The 15,216-nt window shown below is 41.5% G+C and overlaps 1 protein-coding gene and 1 non-coding gene across 2 annotated transcripts in view; both read left to right on the top strand.

Moving 5' to 3' along the window:
- The window catches only part of CACNB4 (calcium voltage-gated channel auxiliary subunit beta 4), a 220,768-nt gene that overhangs the window by 46,901 nt on the left and 158,651 nt on the right, over positions 1-15,216 (top strand). The window lies entirely within an intron of this gene.
- On the top strand, positions 5,086-5,164 carry LOC116280698 (small nucleolar RNA U2-19). The gene has a single exon (XR_004190189.1). It is a non-coding gene; the product is annotated as a small nucleolar RNA U2-19 (small nucleolar RNA).

Genomic DNA, 15,216 nt, shown 5'->3' with positions numbered 1-15,216 from the left:
CTGTGTGTCTATCCTTCCATTTATTTTTTAAAACTTGCTGTCAGATAACCAGAAAATACTATTCCATAGTAAAGTTCAGATCAACAAACATTCATTGCATGTGTCAGGTTTTATATTATCCAAAGTTCAAAATCAGTTATCGATTGATTATTGAATGAATTTTAATAGATTCAATCATATGTAAAACATGAGAATAATTTGAAACCTCTTTAAATAAACTCTAGTTTTATCAGCCTGATGAGTTTTAAGTTTGCTAGTTTTCGGTTTAGTAAAAAATGTTTCCCAAATTACCTAAGTTTTTCAAGATATTAATCAACCTTTTTTATTTAGGCAGACTTTGCTTGCGAACCTGGAAAAAAATAAAATAAAGCTAAAGGTATGGACATTTTAGCTGGACATTTCTCTTTGAGTCTTAACATAAATCCATCTGTTAAGAAATACAAGGTTGCTTATAACACTAGGAGCATAATTCTTTCTGAGGGAATGTAATATTTCCTAATGTTAATAAACTTACTGAATATATCTCTTTTAAAACTGAAATCAGTCAGTTTCAAAGTACATTTTACAACCTAATAAATGTATCATGCAGTGTAGACTTCCATGCCCTTTCTTCCTTTAAAATTAGCCAGATTACATATTTTTGGAGGATCACTGGTTTTTTAGTCTTTTGAATGTCTCTTGGTATCATTTACTTAATGGCAGTGGCAATTGGACTATTTACTAAATGCATTGAATCAATCCTTATTTTAAAATGCTTTTTGGCTCAAAACTCCTCTTGATATTTAGCAGGAGTTATAGGGCTTTATGTGGCTACAGTTTTGGTCTGTAGCATTTATTGAACTGTAGACTGTGCTATGGTGAGCGAGGAGAGGGGGTAAGTGAGAAGAAGGAGGGATGAAGAAGGTCAAACATAAAATAAACCGGAGACACAGCCCTTCCTTCAAGCAATTCAGAGCTGTGTTAGATAATATGTGGGAAAGACTTGAGGCCATTTAGAGATTAAATTAATACATATGTGGATATAAATTAAGTCTGTGTATGCAAAGGGACTGTTAAAAAAGTACATTATATTTATTTATTTTTCTAGGGAGATTATGTTAACAAAGGTCATGCAACTCGTTTTAGCAACACTGGTATTTACTCACAGTAGTCAGTGCTCTCACTGCACGTAAGAAATGAGACTATAGGACTGATTCCAGGGAAGAAAAATTGACAGATACCTAGAAGATGTCTAAACTTATTTTGTCCAAAGAGTGGTTTATTTGGGAAGATTCCAGTATGACCAAAAGGGTAGACCAGGCCCTTAGAGCTTGTTGTAATGGAACTTAGAGTTGTCCAGTGTAACACTCTGGAATTACACTGCTGGTGTTCATATTTTGGTGCTGCCAACTAGCTGTGTGCCTTGTCCACATTTTGTTGCCTCAGTTTTTTCATCTGTAAAGGGGGGTAATAGTGGCCCTGCTCACAGTGTTATGGGGATTAAACAAGTTAATACAGGTAAGCCAATGAGTCCAGTACTGTTATTTTACCTGCTTATTAACCTTTCAGCAGAAATACCAAAAACTTTTTTAAGGCAGAAAGATATAAAGCAAGATAAAAAGTAAGTTGAGATCTTTGGCAAGAGGAAATGCATTAAGTGAAAAAGCATTTAGATTTTTGAATTCCCTAGTAATAACTAAGTTTTATTAAAGCATCTCAGTAATATATGGTTAAACCATAGTGTTTATTTGCTGTGCTTAAGGAATTTGTAATTCATAGCAGCATCCTTAAAAATCATACCCACTAGTTAGATGTGCCACCTTCAATAGTTGATGGATTAAATTAGTTGCAAGTTATCAAGTCAGTTGTTGACTTTTGTGGGCTGCAAAATATATTTGGTCCAATGTGCTTTAAGGGGAAGAAGGTTAAACTGAAAATGTGAGATCTGACTTCTGCCCCTTGCTGGCTGTGGGGCCTGGGATGTCCTCTCCCTCCCTCGGCCCATTTTTATCTGTGGAACAAAGGTACTGGACCCGTGAGAAGAGGATTCCTTCCGGCTTTATCAGTCTTTGGATCTATATTTTGAAACCATCTGCTGGGCAGTTTTAACAGAAGGTCAGAAATCAGACTTGGTTGTGTGCCTTCGTTCCTTTTTTTCTTCTCCCTTCTGTGCCACATTTCCCCCACCTTGAATGTCAGACGCTTAGAGTCATCTAGGCTAGGGTGCACTCTGTTCTTGCCTGAATATGAAAGTTTACTTTCCCCTAATTTTGAACCTTAGTTAAAGCAAAGCTTTAACCCCCTGGGTTTTGCAAGATCATCTTCATGATGTTTACATTTTAAGGAGCTGGATGCTGACAGAGAAGGGCAGACTTTTAGTAATCAAGGGAAATACCCATTTTTCAAAGGTGGGTGGTTATGAAAGCATTTTCCTTTTTTTTTTTTTTTTGCCTGTGACCTAGTTCTCTGTCATCAACCCCAGGCCTCCCTTCAAGGTTTCCCAGAGTCTCCACTGACTCTGTTCCCACATCCTGGATGCTCTCAGTACTCAAACCTGAGGATGAAGAGCCACCGGGAGGGGCAGACAGGGAGGTAAGAAAGCAAGATAAAGATGAGCAGACCTGGGCATCTGAAACATCCCCTGGCCAGTCCCATGGCCATGGGCAAACCCAGGTTGGGAGGCCGCTGTGGGGTCTGCAGTACAGATGACAGCACCTGTCAACAGCGGGAGCTCCAGAGGAAAAGAAATCAGTCTCCTGCGTGCTGTCTTGAAGTCTCAGTGTCCTGTGTTTCCAGTTTCTGGGATGTCCTCCTCCGGACCCAAGCTGCACATCCTGTGTAACACGTGACGGACTGCATGTTAAGTCATGATTCACTTTCAGACTCTTACTCCGTCCTCCCTTCATTATCGTAATACCTTATCCTCACTCAGATCCAGTAAAGTGAAGTGTCCTTTGTGGGCTGACCAGCAGTCACCCTGGGGACTGAGGGATGTCCCAGGACGAGGGTAGCATGTTAGGTGCTAAAACCAAGACAGTTCCAGGCAAACCAGGGTGGCTGGTCTCCCTTCATTATGGTCCTCTCTGTCTGCTGGGGAGTTTCTCAATAAATTGTTACTTCTTCATCTTTAATTATCCCGTTAGCTCATGGTGGTAACTTTTGTTCATCCCCCTCTACGCCCTTTCCCTGGGACTGCGTCACTCCATCTGCCCTTGTTGTTCCCTTGTTTTCCTCCCAGACCTGAAGCTGCACCATGAGTAAACCTTCCTCCTGACCTCATTTGATGGCAGGCAGCCTCAATCTCAGGAGGTGAGAGTTCTTGGAGTCGCCGTTGAAAGAATATGAGGTTTTTTTTTTTTTCAGTTGACGTACAGTCAGTTACAATGTGTCAATTTCTGGTGTACAGCAGTGTCTCAGTCATGCATATACATACATATATTCGTTTTCATATTCTTTTTCATTATTACAAGACATTGAATATAGTTCCCTGTGCTATACAGAAGAAATTTTTTAAATCTATTTTTATATATAATGGCTAACATTTGCGAATCTCAAACTCCCAAATTTATCCCTTCCCACCCCTTTCCCCCGGTAACCGTAAGATTGTGTACTGTGTCTAAAAAAAAAAGAAAAAAAGAGGACACTAATGAAAATGAGGCATCTTGAATTTGGGCTTCAAGGTTCTCTACTTAGTGCACCCTTTTCTGTGATTTCCTCTTTACTCATTGTCACGATACTTGCTTTGGTGTCCATGTGACCAGTACAGTCCATCTTCTCAGCCCTGGTCTGTTTCTCCTGGATGGGATGCCCTCTCCCAAACGACATGGGTTCTTCTTCTCAAAGCTGCATTGTGCCATCCTCTACGAAGTCTTCTGGAACAAACCTCTCCTTTGTTTTCCATCCCTAGCACTTGATGTTTGTTGATATATTTGTCCTTTTCTTACTGATATCCATTTGTATGAGTTTCCTGTTGCTTATTAGATTTTAAGCACCAAATACACGTCTACTGCTGCTTTTCCTGTGACTCCCCCAATGCTCACTGCAAGCTGTTCACCACGTGGTTACACATGAAATATTTTTGACCAACAGATTGCTCATTTGGTCTCAGGCTTGATCAGATGCCAAGGAGAACACATTCAAATAATACTCTCTTCTGCTTCTTTCTCAGAAAGACAGATAAAAATGATATGGTTATACATATTGCATAATGATGATGAAAAGATCGAATCATTATCTGGAAATTGCATAGTTAACTATTCAAAGGTGTGGTTCAAGAGTGGTTTGTCTGAGGGCTGCACCAGAACTAGTTAGGTGACTGAGAGCAGTGATGAGATCTGGGCTGGTCTGTGTTGTAAAGCAGGAGGTGTCACTGGGTGTCAGGAGAATGTGCACTGACTCGTGCAGGGCCCCTGGGAGTCTGGGCCATGGTGAAATGCTTGTTCGTGTTGCATTTGTGTCTTGGGTAGCTTTACCTTTGTAACACAGCTTTTCTCCATTGTACCCTTTGCTGGTCTGGAGGTTACAATAATAGCCAACAAATCAGTAACCCTCTGGTTTAACATCCACCTTTGGAATCCCTGGAATTCCGGGTCCTGAATGATTTTTTTTTCATTTGGAGGGGGTTACAGACGACACCTTCCTCTGTGCTTCCCTCGTTCTGTCACCTCATTGAGGTCCTGTCAGATGAACCAGGTCTTGTGGTTGCACCTGTTGGGCAGGGAGGATCTAAAATTTGGTTCTGATGTTGAGATGGATGTAGCCACATGTGCAGGAAGAAAGTGTGAGGAGATTTATTACCCATGAATTGAGGCTCTCTGCAAGATCGGGGCAGGATCCCAAGCAGGGCTGAAGCGCCTTCAAGAGCAGAAGAGGCAGCTCGTTCTATGGTGGGGAGGGGTTTGGGTTGGGCTAGGCTGTGCATCATTTGACCTTCCTACCAGAGTCGAAGAAGGACCTACCAGAGCCGAAGGAGGCAGCACACAGCTTTCCTCCCAGCCTTACCTGACGTGAGTCAGGAGTTGGGGAAGGAGGAGTAGGGCTTGAGAGCTGTCTGGGGTCCAGCATCAAAAAAGGAGACATTCTCTGAGATCTGCTCTTCCTGAAGTGGATTGTTGATGAAAATAGCCAGGTCTGAACATCAGGTGACCTTCTAGTTTCCCTGATGCATGATCTCTGTAGTCTGAGAAGCAGACTGACTTAAAATAATAAGGGGTTATGTCTGGGCAAAGGTGTGTGCCTGTGTGCGTGTGTGTGTAAAGGTGACAGTGGATAACAGGACCTGTTGGTGGGTGAGTGAGAGTGGGCTGGGGTGTGTGTGTATGAAAGGCTAATCAGTGTTGAGCAATGATGGAACTGACCTTTATACTATGAAGGTTTCTATGCTTGATCTGAGCTCAGAATTAATAAAAATTAAAGAGAGATGGAGACAGCCCTTTATTGCAGCCCTTCTCTCTGACTACCACGTGGTGGTACCAGATTTTGTATTAAAATGTATTCATCACATTGCAGTTCCCCCGACTACATGATAAGGTCTGATTTGTTCACCACCCAATTTCCAGGTCAGGAACTGTGCCCAGCAGCGGGAGGCTCTTAGTGGATATTTGCCGAAAGAATGCTGGGGCATGGATGGAGTCGCCCTCCTGAGGACTGGCCTCATCTCTGCCCTCCCCCTTGTGATAGTCTACTCTATTCCTTCTATGGCTTCCAAGTCACTGATTAGACTCTCCTTTCCCGCTGTGAGTTCATCTACCCTGGCATCATAGCCAGAGTGGCATTTGTCCCCCTAAAGATCTGGAGAAGTGGTTAATCTTGGAGATTAGCAAGTTAGCCTCAGTATTTTCTAGTGCTTAAGAGTCTACACTTTGGGAAGAGATATATGTGGGTTTATATCTGAGCTGTTTAGTAATCGTATAACGTTGGCAATTTAATCAATAGTCTCTGCATACATGGAGGTAATAACAGAACGTAGCTCTTAGGGTGTGAGGCTTAAATGAGGTAATGCATGAAAGTGCGTTAGAGTGCTTGGTATATGGAAAATGCACAATAAACATTAATAATTATAATGATCAGTCTTCTCATTCATGCATTGAACTTCTGTTTATTGAGTACCTACTGGAGACCAGCAGTGAGTGAGCAAAACGGAGCAAAATTCCTGTCCTCATGGAGTTTAAGTTCTAATAGGAGAGACTGAAAACAAACAAGATAAATAAGAAAAACACATACTATGTTAGAATATGATATGTGTCAAGAAGAAAAAATGAAGTAAGATCAGAAAAGAGTTGCAATTTTAAATAGGGTTGACAGGAAAAGACCTCAGTAAGAAGATGACATTTAAGTAGAGACCCAAAGGGGATGAGAGAGGGAGGCTAGTGGCTAAGTGGGAAAAGAGTGTTCCTACAGCAAGTGCAAAGTCCCTGAGGCAGAATCATCCGTGGAATGTTTGAGGAGCAAAAAGGATCAGCAGCAGATGTGATCTAAGAGGTCATAGGGGGCCAAGTCATGTCATGCCCTGACTTTTACTCCAGGTGAGAAGGGAAGCCATTGGGTGGTTTGGAGCAGGGGAGTTACTTAGTCTTTCTTACATTTTGGCTGCAGAGCTGAGAGTCGGTTTAAAGGAAAAGAGAGGCTGGAAGCAGAGACACAGTCAGGAGGTTATAGCAAAAAACTTGGGCAAGAGATGATGATGGCTTGAACCAACGTAGTGACTCTCCTTTCCACTATGTTTTGAAGGTAGAGTCAATAGAATTTGCTGATGGATTGAATGTAAGGAGTGTAAAAACGTTGCCAAGGATGACTGAAGGTCTTGGGCCTGAGCTGCTGGAAGAATGGTGTGGGAAGGGAGCAGATCAGGGACTTTGTTTTGGACATGTTACTTTGAGATATCTATTAAAAATCCAAGTCAGTATGTGAGTCTGGAGTTTAGAGGGAAGGTTAGGGCCAGATATATACAGTTTGGAGGCATCAGCTGTAACACCTGCCTTGGGTATCAGTTGGTCCACTTTTGATATCTACCACAGCTGCACTAGGCAGGGGACTGTGAGCTCAGACTCACCTCAAGTACAAACTGTGTCTTTCCCTTTCTGTGCCTGGCCATCTCTGAAGCTCACTGCAGCTCAGAAGTGCAAGGGAGTTAATGCCTCTGGGGAAGTCCTCCACCAATGGGAAGTGAAGCAAGTGGGTAAATGCTTTGGTATCCTGGGGAGGGAGGTTCTGTACCCTTCTCAGGAGAGCCGGCAGAATCAAGCCCCTGTTGCCCATAACGGTGACCCTGAAAACACGCATTTCACTGGTTTTTCTTCATCCTCTCTCTTATTCTCTCCAGTCCCTTCCCTCTATTTAATGAAATCACTTTCAAAATAACTCCTTGCACCCAAGTCCTTGATTCAGGCTCTGCTGTCAGATAAACACAAACTAAGACATCATCTTGTAAGAGGTTTTTAAAGCCACAAGACTGGATGATGACATCACTGAGAGAGTGAGTTAGACAGAAAGAGAAGAGGGCTGGGAACTGAGCCATGGGGCGTTCCAGCATTTAGAGCAGGGATCCTCAATCCTGGATAAACATCAGACTCACTTGGGGCCATCTAATAGCCCACCCTTGCCAGGGATCCTCCCTGACTGAGTTAAATCAGTCACTGGAATAAGCTCTGGCACCTGTCCCTTTAAAAAATAAAAACTTCCGGGGTGAAGCTAGGGTTGAAGACCACTGGTTTAGAGGTTGGGGAGATGAGGATCAACAGAAGAGACTAAGGAGTGGCCAGAAAAGTAGAAGAAGATGCCTGAAAGCCAATGAAAGAAAGGGGTCCAAGGAAAAAGTAATGATGATTCAGTCTAATGCTGTCAACGATCAAGTTAGAGGTATCTGAAATTCACCGATGGATTTAACTATGGAGACACTGATGACCTCAGTATGACCAGTTCTGGCAGAGCAGTGGGCAGAAGAAGTTTTATTGGAATAGGTTCAAGAGTGAATGGGAAGATCGAAATTGGAGTCAGTTAATGCCGGCAACCCTTTCAAGGAGGGAGTGGAGAAATGGGGAGCTAATTGGAGGAAGAAGTGGGGCCAAGAAAGGGTTTTTTTTTTTAATGATAGCATATTTATATGTTGATGCTGGTGGGGAAACAGGAAAGGAAAAAGTGGAATGGGGAAAAGGATGATGTACAAAATAAGAAAGAGAATTGCTGAGCCCAGTCCTTGAGTCACACCCAGTGCATCACTGAGCGGATGGTCTCACAGGGAGCTTGGACAGTTTGCTCACAACAGCAGGAGAAAAGGCAGAGCTCTTGGATCCATTGCAGGGAGGAGGGTAGATGTGGAAGTTGGCTTCTGAGAGCTCCCAGGAGTCTCCCTGGGCGCTAGAGCAGAGGCCCATGGCAGCCCTGGCCCTGGGCCCTCCCGGGGCGCCAGCTGCATCTGTGTCAGCAGCTGTTCCCCCCATGCTGTCCGCTTTACTGACCACGGAGATGGATGGAGCAATACTTCCTGCTGTAAACACAGCTCATTGCGTGTACTTACATTTTTTTTTACAATGCCCTGGGCACAACTATAGTCACATTTGAAAACAAATGTAAACAAAAGATACACACCAGAAAAATGCATGGTTTCATGGTATAACAAGTGTGACTTGTGAGACAACGCTGAACAATTTCTGAAACCTTGTTTTAAAAAACCACACGGGGGCACCATTCCTTTAAATCTGCAGAATCCCATTGTGACGACTGAAGCAACGGCTTCTTTGAAGTTCAATTTCCTGAAGTTTATTTTCCTATGACATGAGCATCTCCTCTGTCATAATAACAAAATATCTTCTGCACCTTGTAGAGCATTTGAAGCATTCTAGAGACCTGGATTTTTATTTCATCTAGCCCTCAAGCAATCATCCTTTTACAGCCACTTCCTTTGTACTTAAGGCCCAATGCATATTTTTCTCATTTCTACTTTTTTTATTTGCTTATGATACAGGCTGAGGGCTAGCAATGAATTTAGTTGGCACTCCTATCTGGAATATGACAGACTGAAGGAGACAATTTGGAAACTTTGGAGAAAATGTCCTTGTCTTTCTTGGTTGCCACCTGAATTCCCCAGGCTCTCAGCTCTAAAGCTTGCACTTTTTATGATGTGAAAAAGAAAATTCTTTTGAGCCACTTCCTGTCTTCAGTAAAGTCATCATTGCCTAATTCATAAAAGTGAAAGTAAAGGTTTTTGGTGCTAAAGTATTTTTTTTCATATTTCATAAATTTATTTTGAAACTAAGATTGCTCTGTTGCAGCCACTATTATGTCTATGCTCTACTATTAGCATCAAAAGCTCCTTTTAACTGTCACGTTAGATTTGCTTTGTTCACTGCTGTATCCCCTAAACCTGTGCTGAAACAAGGTAGCCACTAAACATACACTTATATAAACTCACAATATCTGCATGACTCCCACTAAGGAGTTGTGTTTGCAAAATTTTGGCTTCTTCATATACCTGTTAGTAATTTCTGGTGAAGATATGTATTGTGATACAAAGTTAATGTAACTTTATTTAATTATTCTTTTCTTCATATAAACATCCTTATTTCTTAGGATTGAACTGGTTCTATAGAATAATAGACATTCATTTGGGACATTTACACCAAGGAAGGTACAATTATATGAGCAAAGAAAATGCATTCTAAGAATATTTCTATCATTATGAAATACTATAGAAAGTAAAAACATTTACTGGCATATTTGAAGCATGGGTTTGGACTTATCTTTTACTTTATTTTCTAGAAAGTAAATGTTTTGGTGCTAAATTAATGAGCACTGATTGAGGCAAGTATTCCTCACCTCTTTGTTTCACAGTGCAAAGCTAAAATACCGTATAATCTTTTAATGCCACTTTTAGTACTATCCAATAGGAAAATTACAGTGTCCCATATGTAAAGACCTTATGGAAGCTGCTTAAATGTAAAAGAGACAAGCAAAAATGGTGAAGAGTAGCTATCATAGCTAAATAATTACAAAACCGGTGTCTACAAATCCTCATTTTTAGCTGCTTTGAGTTTTTATCATTTCAACTTGAACTGGTAAACAGTCGGTCCCCAGACATGTTAGGGTGTTCCTGACGTTTCATGGCCTCCTTTCATGACCCATTCATTGTGCTTCCTCATCTTAAATATCAGTTGTCACCATGGTAAACAGGTGTATGTGTCTCTCGGGCACAGTTCTAACCTACCTGTGCCTTTAGAAGTTGTCTTTTTGGCTCTGTGATCACAGAGATGCTTTTAATTCTCTGAGTTGTACACTTAAGTTGTTTTCCAAAACAGACAGCCAGTTACTTTGGTGGGGGAAAGCTGTTTAAAAGCTAATCCCAGGAGTTCATATTGAATGTCAGTACCCACCCCATCCCCATAGTGACCTTTACCCAGAGTTCCTTCTCTTTTCATTTTCTTTTGTCCCAAATTATTTCAGTTCCGCTTTTCTTGGACCTCCTCAACTTTTCCAAGTGCAGACATTATCAGGAAATAGAAATTCAGGCAACCTCAAAACAGCCCTAAATTCCTTTGCCCTCATCACCTGGGTCCAAATGGTGACAGTTGTGAGGCCTGTACTTGATCTAACAGGTGAGTCGTGGCAAAGATATTGTGGGTCACGGGGTGCTGTGGATCCCAGAAGAACAGTAAGCTTTCTATAATTCTTTGGTTTCATATTATTTCATTAAGGAAGAATCATACCAAACGTCTAATTATGTGATTCTGCAAGGAGGGCTGAAACAAATGTAGAGATTGAAGATCATCAAAGTCCATGCTTCCGTACGCACAACTCAATCATATTAAAGAAACGGAGATCTATGACATGCTGGCCTTTCTTTAGAAAGAAACATCGCACTCTTGTCCAACATAGTAAAACCGGGAGGTTTCAGAAAAATTGTAGCAATGGATATAATTCTGGATCGCTCTTCATGTTTTTATATTGTGCTTGGACTGAATCAATTACTTCTTGCAGAGCTCTCTGAAGCACTGTGCTTTTGTACGACCTGAGCCGTTGATTGTGTCCTTTGTAGAATAGTTACTAGTTTCACATTTCCTCCACTGCTTTTCTTTAACAGCTATAGACAGTGTGATTCATCTCTGCCCTTCACTCAGTGTAAGAAATGGTGAAAGCAAAACAAACTGGGCTTATCTGTAGGAGTTAAAATGAGAGTAGTGGTTTGAGTGGCATCTGTCTGGACAGAGGTGATGCAGAGGTGGTTGGAGGGGAGAGGTGTAAGTAATAAGCCGATTGCTGCAGAGAGGAGCCCTTTTGTCTCCCTCGAGTTTCTGTGATGGGCTCATTGCAGACGCTATGGTTATGAGGGAACTTGTCTGTGACTCTGGGTAGAGAGAACATGTGTGAAGATGAGGGGCTGACACTTTTGGAATGTCCATAGCCTTGCCTTTACATACACATCCTACTACAGAAGATCTTTTTAGAAAGAGGACACGTTGTAAAAAGCCAGTGTTCCATCAGATGAGAGACCAAGCCGTATCCCTTCTTAAGAGTAAGAAGTGAGAACTGAAGAGAAAAAGTGAAAGAGAAACCTCAGGTTACTTTCAGGTTTTTAGTTTTCTTCCTTTCAAGCCTCAGAGCCTGGATCCATGGGCATTGCCTCAAATTCTGTGAAGCCTTCAAATTGATTGATATTGTTATACTTGATAAAACATATACTTAAAATACTTTATCAAGTTTATTAATAATGAAGTACAAAACATTTAGAATAAAATATTGAGATTGAAGACTGAGGGAAAAATGTAACATATTCACCTACATGGCTTTCCTTCCTATGAAGATTTATTGGACTCCTCATTTCAAATATCAAGGAGAGTTCAGGTAGTAAGAGGATAAAACATCTCCTTTTTACACTTGATATTTTACACTTGATAAAACATCACCAGCTCACAAATAAATGTACAAGAAGGGAACACAGGCCCTGTCTTAATATTTAGAAAGGATGTCAGATATTCTCCTAGGTTTTGACAATATTTTCAAAAAGAAAACATTTTCCAGTTAAGAGACTTTTCACCTCGATTTTACTGATAGTCTGCTGACATTTCTGGGTGAATCAAAGCTTAAGAGAGAATGGGTTCCTGCAATGAATACCCCTGTTTTCATTAAGTGAGACTTTGGTTGTCTGAAGGGTGATATTTTTTTCCTCACTTGAAGTTTTAAGCCTTTAAGTGCCATGCTACACTTTTATTTAATATGAAATCATTCTAGAATGGATTACATGTTTTTCCCACATACTCCAATAGAAGGTACTGAACATACTTTGAAAAAAATTGTTTTAATGTCTCAGAGTTATTTTGTGCATTTTGAGGGCAAGCCACAGATGCAGGTGGCAGATTAAATATATGCATTTATATAGAACACATTTTAGGCGCCCAGTTTAGGTGCCCAGTTTTGCCTCCTTCCAGCATTGTTTCAGTGGGGGAAATGCCCTGTGACTTCCTTTCCTGGGCTTCTTCCTCCAGGCACGTTCTTGACCCTCTAACCCCATTGCCTGTGTCGTTGGCTCATTATAACTGTCAGTTTTGCTCTGGAACTTCAGTCTCCCCCTGCCCCCTGAGAACTTCTCCTTTGGCTGCAGTCGTACTTAAGTAGACTCAATTCTGAAATAAAAGCAAGAATCAAAAGTACACCTTCCTACAACTTCCCCAAGCCCCCGCTGAATCTCTCTCGTTTCTTCACTGTCTTGGAAGAGCAGTCTTCTATTCATGGCCTTTATTTCCTCATGTCCAACTTACTTCTCAGACAGGAGCATTTGGCTTCTTGCCTCCATCACCCTGTACTGAAATGCTCTCTGAAAAGTCATCATGAATTCACTGCCAATTTCTAAGCCTTCATAGAATGCTTCTTATTCCCTTTGGAGCATTTCATCTTCCTGGACACTGTCCTCACCCCTGACTTGGGAGGCATTCCTCTGTCTTGACTGGATTGCATCTGCATGTTCTCTTTCCTTAGCTGGCTCTTCTGTAACTACTTGACTGTTAATGGTTAGAGCTCTCCAGAGTTCTGACCTGATCACATTCTCATCCTTCATTTCTTTGGACGAACTTATCCATTTATAAGCTGAATACTCCCAAATAATTTTACTTTCCCCAGACTGTCTTTGAGAGGCCAAAGACAAAATGGTCTGTTGATTCCACCACCCAAGTACGCATAGTTCAGTGCTCACTTCAAAATGCCTTCTAAACAAGACCATTCCCCTCTTTGAAAAGGTTCTTGTTCAAAAAGAAAAGAAAAGGTTCTTGTTCAATAGGTGGCAATGTATGATGTTGAAATTTTCTCACTATGTGGTAGACATCCCTGGGTGTTGCTAGGATGCTTCATTCACCAGAGTTCACCTTTTTCCCTTGCTTCTTTTTTCATGTCACGTCCAAATATTTTTTTAAAGTTTAACTGATACGCTTACTTTCCTTTACTTACTTCTAGATGGAGATTGGAATCCCATTTGCATAATGACTTCTTTAATAGCTGTTTCATTATTGCTACTTGGTTAGACCTGTTGTACAAGCCTCTGTTTTCTGTAGTACAGTGTGAGTATTGCAGCTTAACCTTTTCTTCACAGTTCTATATAAAAGAAGGCGCTCTGTTTTCTCCTTGCTGTTGGAACTGAGAGGAACATCCACCAGAGGCAACCAGAATACGTGTGATGTTGGAAGGTTGCAGTCACAAGGACCATTTCTGGGGCCATTTGTAGCTTCTACTTCTATTAACTTGTTGAAGAAGTAGGAAGCTAGTGTGTCCTGACCAAATCTTACCTGGGAGCCCCAAATAGGAGATCCCCTAGGAGGGTAAGGAGGAGAATGCCACCTACCATCTTCATCCCCCCAGAACCCAAGTGGACATAGAAATTCCTGACTTTCTCTGTCAGGTAAAGTGTCATGGCCCTGGCATCTCACGTGGACACTGCTGGGAACCTCTCGGTCGAAGGAGGCTCTTCTTTTCGCAGACCGATAAGGCTCATGATAAACTGGGCCAGGACCTCTAAGCTCTAGACACTTTGTCTGGGGTTGGACATGAGTCAGCACAATAGGCTCCAGGATTAAAAACCTTGAGTTGGAAACAATAGAAGCATAGTGAATTTTTTCTGAGTTTTTAAGGGCTTCATACACCTCTTTGCCCTGTCAGCTCCCATCCTGACTGCCTCTCAGTCTGGAGATCCCTCTTGCTCCGTTGACCAGTCACATCTACTGCTGCCTTGGCCTGTATTTCTGTGGCAGGGTCCTCCTGCCTGTCTAACCGCAGCTGCGGGAGCTGTGTGGCATGCCGGAATCGTGAGAGGAAAGAGGAGAAAACGAACACTATTGAACACTATCACCACTATTCTTGGTCCTTTGCACAGGTACATATGCCGGCACACACAGATATGTATTTGGTGGTCATCTGACTACATTCAGTCTGCTTGTCATTTTGACCTCTTTTAAGTGTTATTCCTGATATTCTTTTGGTAGGGAGATACCATCTTCTGTGTTATCAGAAGAACTTTTAATTAATTTGTCTAGTCATCCATTTATCCCTCCAGTTACCCACCGACTCATTTACCTATCCATCCATTCACCCATTAAACACAGACTGAGGGGCTGTGTTGCACCATCACCGTTAAATGCAGGAAACTCAAAATCTGAGAATAAGAATTTCTTTCCATTTTACCATCTCTTTTGTCTTATATACATATACATCTAACTTTTTGAATCAATTCTAATTGACCATCAGGAGTAAAAGTGGGATTGAAAAGAAGCTTGTATATAAAGGTATTCCCAAGGCAAAGAGGTAACCAGAAATGACCTGAAATAACTTCATCACCCAGTTTTACTGAAGGAAAAGGAGTCTGGTCGAAAAATTACCATCTGGGTAAGTGTTCTGAAAAGCCTGCATTCTAGTGAGAAATACTCCGAGGGCAAGCCCTTTGTTCAGTGTAAAATTCTGTCATTTTGTCGTTGTCAGTGCAACATACATTTTTCTGGCAGCAGAAGACAAAACACATTATGGTGTGTGTATTTTCCTCCCCCAAACCTGGGTCCTAACCACTAATTCCCCCTTTCCCCCTTGACTTCACCCACCTCCACCAATAAATTGCCTTCACCTCTTGAGCCCGAGAGAGAGAATGGTCACACACGGGCTTTTAAGTACCCACATATTAATAGTTTCAACTGTTTGAAATGGAAAGTCTCCACAAATATTTGACATCATTGTCATTTGAAAATAGTGGACAAAATGTAATAAATCATT

This window comes from Vicugna pacos, chromosome 5 (genome assembly GCF_048564905.1).
Source record: "Vicugna pacos chromosome 5, VicPac4, whole genome shotgun sequence".
In the NCBI taxonomy this organism is placed as follows: domain Eukaryota; kingdom Metazoa; phylum Chordata; class Mammalia; order Artiodactyla; family Camelidae; genus Vicugna; species Vicugna pacos.
Note: the sequence above shows the minus strand (reverse complement) of the source record. Positions and strands in the feature narration are given on the sequence as shown.